General features: G+C 43.3%; 1 protein-coding gene and 1 long non-coding RNA gene across 3 annotated transcripts in view; one reads left to right on the top strand and one right to left on the bottom strand.

Moving 5' to 3' along the window:
* Nucleotides 1-12051, top strand: part of ROR1 (receptor tyrosine kinase like orphan receptor 1) — a 467486-nt gene that overhangs the window by 171500 nt on the left and 283935 nt on the right. The window lies entirely within an intron of this gene.
* Nucleotides 1-12051, bottom strand: part of LOC133244483 (uncharacterized) — a 43494-nt gene that overhangs the window by 7144 nt on the left and 24299 nt on the right. Inside the window, exon 2 of the long non-coding RNA XR_009735414.1 lies at nt 8553-8692. This is a non-coding gene — a long non-coding RNA (uncharacterized LOC133244483). The remainder of the gene's footprint in view (nt 1-8552; nt 8693-12051) is intronic.

Here is a 12051-nt window from a genome sequence, read left to right as displayed (position 1 = left end):
ATCTTGTTGGTTTTGTTGCCCCAACCACTTGGCCTATTCTGCATTTTTAAGAGTTAAAAAATTGGCTGATGTCTGTTTCAATACTAACAAAATGTCTCAATATTCACAGCTCTTTGAGATATCTTGACAAGTGAGATACCAAAATGCAAGTAGGCCCCCCCAACTTTTTTTTTTTTTTGCCAGCCATTCTAATAATTTGGCACACTGAGACTGAATGGTTTTGAACCTTCAGGCTGCCTCTGAGTACCTGCATCCCCACCCTCATGCAAGTCACTGATACTTTCTGTAAAGTGGCCAATACAATCTTATAGAGCTGGTCAGGGAAATGCTCATGAAATTGATCTTGAAGTACTTGGCAATGGCGAGCTTCATAAGAATTCTTGGTAATAATAATTAACTTATTTTGGAGGATGAATTTACTTAGGAAAGCTCCATCTGCAATGAGGGTGGGCCCCTCTTTCCTGTTGCTCCTGGCACGTGCTCTTCTCCAAGTAACATTTGCTGCAGTCTGGGTGGTTTGTCTGCATAGAGACATCCAGAAAAGTTGGTGGGAAAAGCCAACAGGCCATTGGCACACAGAGACTGGGGTTGGCACCAGTCACAGTGAGAGCATTGCTTTTATTAGCAACTTAGTCATTTTATAGCAAGCGAGGCAGGAGTGCCTCATATGCAGACTCAAGATGCAAATGTGGCTCTGCGGGTAAGAGGAACAGATATGGCTGGCATCCCACAGAACTCCCAAAGTATGGACAGAATATGCCTTTCACTCTTGTGGTGGGAAGACTTGGTGTAGAGCAGGGGTCCCCAACCTCTGGGATATAACACCTGATTACCTGGTGGAATAATAATAGAAATAAAGTGCACAGTTAATGTGCTTGAATCATTCTGAAACCATCCCCTCTGACTCTGGTCCGTGGAAAAATTGTCTTCCATAAAACCAGTCCCTGGTGCCAAAAAGGTTGGGAATATTGTAGAGGCTTGCTTCTAGAAATACTTGCTGTCAGTCTCTCCTAGATCACATGATGTGGTATTTGCATCCCATTTCTACCTTTCACTATTAATAGCTCTGTGACTTTGTGATTACAAGACTAACCTCTCTGTTCTTATCTGTAAAATTGGGATGCTAATGACATCTATCTAGCTGTTCTATGGAATAAGCAAGTTAATACAGGTAAAGCACTTAGAACAGTATCTGGCACTTGGTGAGTGCTCAGCGATGATTGGCTCTCATTGTTATTAAGCTGAAGTTAAACCTCAATATTGCACTCTCAGCTTCTCAGAGGCCTTTAAGAGATAGATTCCTTGGGACTCCTTGGGAATCTGAGCTGTGTGGCCCTCTACTCTTTACCGCTCTGTAACCTGTGGTGTTGGAGAAGACTCTTGGGAGTCCCTTGGACTGCAAGGAGATCCAACCAGTCCATCCTAAAGGAGATCAGTCCTGGGTGTTCATTGGAAGGACCCATGCTGAAGCTGAAACTCAAATACTTTGGCCACCTCATGCGAAGAGTTGACTCACTGGAAAAGACCCTGATGCTAGGAGGGATTGGGGGCAGGAGGAGAAGGGGACTACAGAGGATGAGATGGCTGGATGGCATCACCGACTCGATGGACGTGAGTCTGAGTGAACTCCGGGAGTTGGCAATGGACAGGGAGGCCTGGCGTGCTGTGATTCATGGGGTCGCAAAGAGTCAGACATGACTGAGCGACTGAACTCAACTGAACTGAACAATGAAAGGACCCAGTGTACCCCCAGATCAGTCCTGGTGAAAGACCAAAGCTCATAAAAATCAGAGGGAAGGGTTTGGAAATTTAACACAGCTGGGCATCCCAGATGAAAAGGATACGTTTTTAAAGACCCATTACTATTTATGCAGGCAAACACACAAATAGGCCAGTTGACACTTCCTGCCTCAAGGATGCAGGGTTGTGACCTGACCCTTTCCAGTCTTCTAACCCCTCCTATGTTTTCTCTCTCTTCCTCTTTCTTATTTAATATAATTTTTACTTCCTACATCTGTCAGTAAGGACTGAATATTGGGCATCTATCATGTAAATTGCTGTAATAAGAAAGTCACGGTTCCTAACCTGGGGAAGCTTTGAAATGTCAAAACATATGGTTTTACATGTGAGCACATTTATCCTGACCAGATTCCGTTCGTTCCTTAAAGCCTGTCTTAAATATCACTTCCACTAGGAAGCCTTCCCAGAATTCTCCTTGTACTGTTAGCTATTTTCTTTCTTCTTCTCTTTTTTGTTGGCCTCCATAACAGAGGTTAAAGCGTCTGCCTGCAGTGCCAGAGACCTGGGTTCTATCCCTGGGTTGGGAAGATCCCCTGGAGAAGGAAATGGCAACCCACTCCAGTACTCTTCCCTGGAAAATCTCATGGACAGAGGAGCCTGGTGGGCTACAGTCCACGGGGTTGCAAAGAGTCGGACACAACTGAGCGATTTCACTTTCACTTTTCACAAAACTTTGACTTTAATCTTATTAAGATCGTGTCTGCTTGTTTGACTTGGGTATTAGACTAGAAGCCATCCAGAGGGATGTTGTGTAATCCTTATCTATCTCTGTATCCTCCAGTACTTAGGCATGCAGCATATGTTTGCTGAATGAGATGGTCATCTTGTCATTCAGTCGTGTCCGACTCTTTGTGATCCCATGGTCTGCCAGGCTGCTCTGTCCATGGAAGATTCTTCAGGCAAGAATCCTGGAGTGGGGTGCCAGTTCCTTCTCCAGAGGATCTTCCCAACTCAGGAATCGAACCCAGGTCTACCATACCACAGGCAGATTCTTTACCATCTGAGCCATCAGAGAAGCATGCAGTATATGTTTGTTGCATGAGATGGTAAACAAATGTAAATGGTAAATAAGAAAATAAAAGCCAACACTTACTGCTTGTGTTTTGAAAAGCAATTCTTAGTTCCCCTTCACTGTAATGGTAGCTTACATTTACTGAGGACTTCCTTTAGTTTTTTGTACTTTTCCTACAGAAACTTATTTGATCATCCTGCCTGCCTTAAGAGGAAGTATAATTAGCATTGCCATTTTATAGGTGAAGAGACAGAGGCACGTAGCTGTTTGGAAACTCATGCTGGAATTCATACCCAACAGTCTGACCCAGAACCTGGCCTCTTAACAGCTACACTAGACTGCCTTGAAAGACTTCAGAGAGAGTTTTAGAAGTTTTTATGGGTCTTCCTCTCTCTCACTCTAAAGGCAGGGATTCTGGCTTATTGGATTCTGTTGCCAACTGAACCAGTTCAACTTATCCATTCAACAGAGGTCAGGTTCTTTTTGGTTAGTTTGGGAACTGTATCTCCTCCCCAGTAACCTATGCTACAATGAAAGCAAGTCATAGACTAAATCTTCCACACGTATTAGCATTTTTTAGCCAGTCAGCATAAAAATCCTCATAAATCTCTTTCCTTTAAGGCTCCATGAAGTCCCTTCTCTCTGCCCTGGAGGTCCACCAACCATTCTTGCATAAAAAGTTCAGGCTGAGACCAGCGCTATAATATTCTAATGTCAGAGTTGGCTAGTCTTCTAGCCGTGTCGGGAGGTAGACTCCCTGTGTTGAGCACACAGAGCTTATAGAATTCTTAATCCATGAGTTACTCCTAAGTCTTTTTGCTGGAATAGAGATAACCTTACTATGTTGTAAGCCAATCACATTTCTTGAGTGTTGCTCACTTTACCAATGTAAATTTTTTCTAGTACCCCTTAGTAATTAATGTTCATCGATGACTGATGGCTCAGATGGTAAAGAATCTGCCTGCAGTGCAGAAGACCTAGGTTCAATCCCTGAGTCGGTAAGATCCCCTGGAGAAAGGAAGGGCTATCCACTCCAGTATTCTTGCCTGGAGAATTTTATGGACAGAGGAGTCTGGTGGGCTACGACTAGTCCACGGCGTTGCAAAGAGTCAGACACAACTAAGTGATTAATACTATGCTGTACCTGCGCGGTTAGTTGTGTCTAACTCTTTGTGACCCTTTGGACTGTACCCAGCCAGACTCCTCTGTCTGTGGGATTTTCTAGGCAAGAATACTGGAGTGGGTTGCCATTTCCTTCTCCAAGTGATCTTCCCAATCCAGGGATCAAACCTGCATCTCCTGTGTCTCCTGCATTGCAGGCGGATTCTTTACCCACTGAGCCATCAGGGAAGCCCTGATTAACCTATAACACTAAGCGGACTTAGACAATATTTGAAGTGATTACAGTTGCATCCTTTACATTCTAACTAATTACATCTCAGTGTGAATTCCTAGTTAGGGCACTTGAAATGTTAATAAAAGCTCCCCCTAGAATAAAGACCTTTGTTTAAGTGATATAAATGTTAACCCTTCATCCCTCAGAGGAAGACAAAAGTTAACTTAGAAGCAAATATGTCCATCTCATCATCAGTATTGCAGGGCTTTCAAGTAAGTCACTGATAAGGTGACAGCCTCACACAGAAGTTGTTTCGAATAGTGGGAAGAGGTGGGCTTAGAAGTCAGACAGGATTTGAACCTGTGTCCAGCTGACGCTATGGCTCTTGATGTGGAAGGGCTGCTGTAAGTGGGTGTTTCCCAGCTGCCTCAGGGAAATCTGGTCATCTGCTGGGTATTTATTCCACCAATTTTTCCCTGAAGCTTGAAGATTGGACCTGAGGGTTGGAGGAATAGGTTGTGGGACCAGAAAGAACTGGTGGAGTGGGCAGCAGTTCTGAGTCTTCTGTGCCTACCTGTCCTGAAACCCTTTATCTCTGCATCTCTACAGTAATCACCAGGAGTTCTCAAAGATGCCCTTTGCCTGCCTAGTAGCAAGACCAGGGATCATGCCAGACTTAATTGATTCTGTGTTGAAAGTTACAAGAACTTCTCTTCCCTTTAATTTTCTCTAAATTAAGCACTGTGGAAGGACAAGATGACAGGAAACAACCAACAGTCCTGAGAAAGGGTTCACTGTAGTGATGACTTGTGCTGCCTCTTATAGCTGTGGGACCATGGTCAAGCTTCTGGGCCTTTCAGAGTGAACCTCATTTTTTTAATGTGTAAAACAGGGCTAATAACATTGACCTCAAATGGTTGTGAGGGTCAGTGAAATTCTCCGTTTAAGTGCCTACTTCTAGGCAGGAACTTAATTGATATTCCTTAACATGCCCAGAAATGAGCCTTGATAGCCTAGTGTGGTTTTAAATCCTCATTCACGTATCTGGCACATCATAGGTGCTCAGTAAATATTGGTTGAATGATGAATATGGTTGCTTTGCTCTCTTTCCAGGCTTTTAGCTAGATAACAGAAGGGTTAGGAAGTCATTAAAAGATGTTACCTTTTAAGGGCAAAGATAGTAACATTTATTGAACACCAGCTACAACCAAGTGCTTTCAGTGTTATTTAATTACAACAGTCTTGAAAAGCTTTATTATGCATATTTTTATGTGAAGAAATTAGGACTCTGAGAAGTTCAGTGAGAAAGCCAAAATCACGGACCTCCATGGAGGGGCTGGAATCGTATCCATAGCTGGCCACAGATCACCCACCCACCAAGCTCATGAGCGTGTTGAGCCTACATATCTCATGTGAGACATGCCATCTGCTTGAACTGAACACACAAGATGCAGAACAAGTTCCAGATCTTAACATCTGGGCATGGGATAGTTATGGCTTCTGTACAATGAGCTGCTATGAATGAAGAAGTAGAGAGAAGCAGGATGAGGACTGATTGGTGCCCAAAGTGCTCGGGAGCCGGGCCTTATCTCAGCTCCATCCTCTGTTCTGTCTCTGACTTGGGAAACACAGGATTCAGTGTGGTTTCAGACTGTTAGTGAGGAGTAATATGTTGGCAATTTGATCTCTGGTTCCTATGTTTTAGAAAAGGCAGAGAAACCAGAGATCAAATTGCCAACATCCGCTGGATCATTGAAAAGGCAAGAGAGTTCCAGAAAAACATCTATTTCTGCTTTATGGACTATGCCAAAGCCTTTGACTGTGGGGATCACAATAAACTGTGGAAAATTCTGAAAGAGATGGGAATATCAGACCACCTGACCGGCCTCTTGAGAAACCTGTTTGCAGGTCAGGAAGCAATAGTTAGAACTGGACTTGGAACAACAGACTGGTTCCAAATAGGAAAAGGAGTACGTCAAGGCTGTATATTGTCACCCTGCTTATTTAACTTATATGCAGAGTACATCATGAGAAACGCTGGGCTGGAAGAAGCACAAGCTGGAATCAAGATTTCTGGGAGAAATATCAATAACCTCAGATATGCAGCTGACACCACCCTTATGGCAGAAAGCAAAGAAGAACTAAAGAGCCTCTTGATGAAAGTGAAAGAGGAGAATGAAAAAGTTGGCTTAAAGCTCAATATTCAGAAAACTAAAATCATGGCATCTTGTCCCATCACTTCATGGCAAATAGATGGGGAAATAGTGACTGACTTTAATTTTTGGGGCTCCAAAATCACTGCAGATGGTGATTGCAGCCATGAAAGTAAAAGACACTTACTCCTTGGAAGAAAAGTTATGAGCAACCTAGACAGCATATTAAAAAGCAGAGACATTACTTTGTCAACAAAGGTCTGTCTACTCAAGGCTATGGTTTTTCCAGTAGTCACCAATGGGTGTGAGAGTTGGACTATAAGGAAAGCTGAGCACCGAAGAATTGATGCTTTTGAATTGTGTTAAAGAAGACTCTTGAGAGTCCCTTGGACTGCAAGGAGATCCAACCAGTCCATCCTAAAGGAGATCAGTCCTGGATGTTCATTGGAGGGACTGATGTTGAAGCTGAAACTCCGACACTTTGGCCACTTGATGTGAAGAGCTGACTCATTTGAAAAGACCCTGATCCTGGGAAAGATTGAGGGTAGGAGGAGAAGGGGACAACAGAGGATGAGATGGCTGGATGGCATCACCGACTCAATGGACATGAGTTTGAGTGAACTCCGGGAGTTGGTGATGGACAGGGAGGCCTGGTGTGCTGTGGTTCATGGGGTTGCAAAGAGTCAAGCATGACTGACTGAACTGAACTGAATGTCACAGAGACAATGAGGCAGTGATGGCAAGTATAAGGGATTCAATGATAAGGACAAATTTAAGAGCCCATGGGTGACTTACAGTGATATGGACCAGGTGGCTGCCATGGAGCAGGGGGCCCTGGGACTTTGCACTGAAGATCCTAACTCTGAGCTCCACCCTCCTGATCTGAATCTAACCCTAATGCTCACTGTTTGACCTTAATCAAAGCCCAGTCTGCTCATCTGTATAATGGGCATGATGCTGATTATACCAACCTCATTGCCTTGTCATATAGCGTTGACAATTTTCAGCACAGTATCTGGCTCTAGTAAGCATATAAAGAAATGTTAAGTGTGATCATTGTTGAAAGGCCACATTCTACCCTGAACTTTACTTATTTCCTGGATAGAACTCGTGGGGTGATTTTGAAGAATAAAGCTGTTTACTGAATTCTTAGCCTCTGACCTAAATTTAGAACTGCTGGGCAGAATCCAATTTAACAGATATTTAAATTTCACAGAAAGAAAACATGTGAGTCGACCTTGGCAGGGTTTCCTTTTCTAAAAAGTTTATTTAAAAATTTTTATTTTTGCGACGTCAGGGTCTTGAATGATAGACAGCCTGTGTCTAATGTCTGGGGCTGAGAAAATGTAGTAGGACTCAGGCCCGTGGGGTCAAACTGGCCTTTCAGACAGAGCCTGTCATAGATTTTCTGAGGGTTTAGATGATGTAAAGGGGAGTTAACCCATCCCACATTGTAAATTATTTTTTCAAAGGAAAAACAAGGGAGCCAAGAAGCAATTTGTCATGATCCTTTTACATTTTAACTGGGTCAGAATTTAGCAATCTGCCATCCTTCTCCAGCTCTGTGTGATTTGGGGAGAATTTCTGTAAACCAAATGGTTAAGAGTAACTTGTTTGTTTTTTTCACTGAAATGTAAAATAAAAATTTCAGTAATCCACCCGACTTCCCGCACCCTCCCACTACAAAAACTATTGTCCATGTGTTAGCTAGACTGCAGGAGGGAAGAGATCTGGTTATACCAATGTGTTCTTTGAAAGAAACTAACCATTGAAGGGCAGAAAGTTCCAAACCTGGGATGTTTTGAAAACGTTACAGTGCATTCCACTCAACAAGCTACCCCAGTGCAAACAACCAACCAAGTACCCAGTGGCTTGCAGGTTTTTGGCTACCCAGAGTAAGTGTCACCTCATTATAATAATCATGCCTACCCTCTCATGAATATGCATGTCTCCTAGGCGTGAACTTTCTTGGTCCAGCAGTTTGAGAAGACTGGGCTTGGAGAACTATCTCTTTGTCTCCTTACTTGTCACGAGTAATAAATGTTCCCTGTCTCCTTATTTGTCATAGGTAATAAATGCTTCTGCTTCGATTGAAAGAACTTTGGTGTGTTCACTGGCCATGCACCTCAAGCAGTGGACCAACTGAGTCCAGTCATACATGTTTCTTGACAGCAGAAGTTAATTTTCAGCCATTGGTTAGGGAAACAGAATGGAGGGAAGCTTCATGCTTACTTACCATGCTTAGCTTTACCAGTCCAGGAGATCATTTGCTGGCATCAGGTGGACTAAGATTCTGCCCCTTCTGAAGTCCAGGCTCTGTTGTCTACTGGTAAAATGATCTTTGTCTTCAAAGCTCAGCACAGATAGTTGAGTATCTATATTCTCACAGTTCTAGGGGATAAAAGTAGAATGGTGAATAGGTGACATAGTTCTTGTTGGGGTCTTAGAACTTAATAATATTGATGATGATTATAAAGGAAGAGGAGAAGTTGCAGTAGCAGCAGCTGCCATTCACACAACATCTGTGCCTGTCACTTTCCTCATCTCTTCTCGTTTAACCATCTCAGAACAGCAAATGCCTGCTTGAAGAAGGCTATTTTAAACCTCATTTAACAAATACAGTAAGGAAAGTTCCCTGATATTAAGCAACTTGATCAAGTCTCCAAAGAGAACAAGTAGATCAGCTTGCATTCAGCCCTGCATCTGCCTTCTCAAAGACTATGCTTGAAACCAGGATACTGCACTCTGCAGGGATTAAAGCAGATGTGTATGAAGATCACTAGAGTATGCTGTAGTGTGTGTGTTGAAGCAGCAGTGTCCCAGGTGCTTTGGGAACATGGATGAGAGAGACTCTGGTTTGCCTAGAATGCTGGGCGTGGTCTCTTAGAGGAAGTTCTGCTGGAGCTGAGTCTGCTGCTGCTGCTAAGTCACTTCAGTCGTGTCCGACTCTGTGCAACCCCAGAGACAGCAGCCCACTAGGCTCCCCTGTCCCTGGGATTCTTCAGGCAAGAACACTGGAGTGGGTTGCCATTTCCTTCTCCAATGCATGAAAGTGAAAAGTGAAAGTGAAGTCGCTCAGTCGTCTCCGACCCTCGCGACCCCATGGACTGCAGCCTTCCAGGCTCCTCCATCCATGGGATTTTCCAGGCAAGAGTACTGGAGTGGGGTGCCATTGCCTTCGCCGGGAGCTGAGACTGGGGGTGGGTAAATAGAAGTTCCCACTGCTGAGGAAGGGCAGTGAAGGCTTTGCCAGTAGAAGACACAGCTAATGGTAAGTTGTCATAGTTAAGGGAAACTTGTGGCACACTAGGGTGGGGTGGGGGACACAGGGAAGCAGATTCATTGTTGTTATTGTTTAGTCACTAAGTCATGACTCTCTGTGACCCCCATGGACTGTAGTCTGTCAGGCTCCTCTTTCCATGGGATTCTCCAGGCAGCAACACTAGAGTGGGTTGCCATTTCCTCCTCTAGGGGATCTTCCTGACCCATGGATCAAACCAAATCTCCTGCATCAGCAAGCAAAGTCTTTACCACTGAGCCACTATTGTAGAGGAAGGCACAATCAGGCCTAGGTATATTGGACTAGAGAAAAATTAAGTTTCTCCAACTAAAACTTCCAAAGTGGTTAAAAACCTAATCATTTACCATGTGGGTTTTTTTTTTTTTTCCATTCTATGATTTGGTTATTGAGAAGGCTTCTTCTCAGGATTATATATTATATAATGTCCACACACTTGATTCCTGAGAAAGGAAGCCAAGACCATATTTAATCACAAACTGTACAGTGTCAGTAAAGGTCCTGGTACCCTGTCTTGTCACTGCCCTGAGTGGCAGTAATTTACAGCCTGAATCAGCAAGTGGAGCAGGAGGCAGCCTTGAAAGCAGTCAGATTTGTTGGTTAACTGTGGTTAACCCAGAGGTCAGAAGCAGTTTCTGTCTAGCACATGAGATAACTTTTGAAACATTTGACAAGTTGCAGGGAGCATTACAGGAACATCTACACTTGTGATAAAAGGAATTATTTATGAGGTAGCTAAGGTTTCAAATGTAAGAGGAAAAAAAAAAAAGTCCTGTAAATTATGAAGACTTTGGTAACAAACCCCAGTTGAATCTTGCTGAGATTTCTGAGAGGGTGAAAGGGAGATTAGCCAGGAGTAAAATGGGAAAGTCCATTTAAGTTCTCAGTGGAATTCCATTGGCATTACCTGCTGATTGAAAGTGACAGTCCAAAGAAATGTAAGTGACCATCATGGAGAAAGGATTAATGCCTTGAGCCTTCCGATTGGATGTCTTTTGTGTCATGAGTTACTATGGAAAACTCTACTGGTGTTTTCCAGCTGATCTAGTATTGTCTAGAAATAAGTGAGAAAAATCAATTGGTTCCAAGGACATCATCACAAAGCATTTATAATCTATTAGGTTCCTGCTTTGACTTATCAAAGCTGAAAAGAAAGAGGGTACTCTAAAGTTTAAAAAAAAAAAAAGTAGATACCTCAGATTCAGCTGCTTTCTGAAGTCTTTCTTTTTTTTCCTACAGAGTGTTCATTGTTGTATTTAGCAATAGAGTACATGCTTTGGGGGGAATAATGATTCTGTATTTTAAATACCCTTGCCTCAAATGCTGCAATTTTAGCTTTTTGGAGGTTACATGACTAAGTCAAGAATTGTTTTTCTACACATGTAGGAGTTCTGGAAAAACAGAAATTAATTACAAAGAAAAAATGTACCTAGCTCTATTCAGTACAAAATACTTCTTCTTTCCTTTCTTGTCTGCTGGTGTATATGCAAGCCACACAGAAGGGGAGATAATGACCTGAGAACTGGCCTTGGAATAGCACATCCTGCCAATGTCACTTCCAGCTAGATATCTGGGGAAAGTGCTATAGCCCTTCTGAGCCCCAGAGACTGATAAGCACCTACTCTAAGTCCTCACTAATGTTCTTATCAGGATCAATGTAATTCTCATTACGTGTTCTCTGCCTACTTGTAATGTACCAAACAGATGTACTGTGATGAAAGTAAACTCTCTGAGGGCAGGGATTGTTTCTAATTTAGGCCCCTTTATATCCCCTTTACCAAGCGCAGGGCCCTTTGATGAATAAACGAGGCAATCAGTCACTGGGTTATCTCATCAGTGGCCCGGTTTTTATTACATGCCCAGTGTGTTTCATGTCTGAACCTTCAGTTGGCACTTTTAGCTAGGAGCAAAGGATGTAGTCTCTAAATTAGGAGATGCCTCAGAATTGGCCAAGGAAATGGGTGAGGATGTTATTAATTTTCAGCTCCCTTCACTTGACTATGGGCTTCTGGAGAGTGAGGGACAGGTGTCATTTGTCTTTCTAGCTCTCAGCCAGTGAGGCCTAACACAATGTTTTGCATTTGTCGGTGAGCAAGAAATGTTTACTGGATGGAATTTCTGTTGGCTCTGGGCCATCCATTGTTGCCGTCTCAGCCTTGTTCCCACTACCTGCTCTGGATTGAGATTTGAAGCTAGTACAGAACCTTGGCAGGCTTGTGGGTTTCAGCTTCTCCCAGTCCAGGAATATTGTTATCATGTGTCAACACTGTTCTAGATAGACCTTCCACATTCTGCACCCTGGTTGTTCAGTTCAGTTGCTCAGTTGTGTCTAACTCTTTGCAATCCCATGGACTGCAGCACGCCAGGCTTCCCTGTCCATCACCAACTCCCAGAGCCTGCTCAAACTATTGTCCATTGAGTCAGTGATGCCATCCAACCATTTCATCCTCTG

The sequence above is a fragment of the Bos javanicus genome, chromosome 3 (genome assembly GCF_032452875.1).
Source record: "Bos javanicus breed banteng chromosome 3, ARS-OSU_banteng_1.0, whole genome shotgun sequence".
NCBI lineage: Eukaryota > Metazoa > Chordata > Mammalia > Artiodactyla > Bovidae > Bos > Bos javanicus.
Note: the sequence above shows the minus strand (reverse complement) of the source record. Positions and strands in the feature narration are given on the sequence as shown.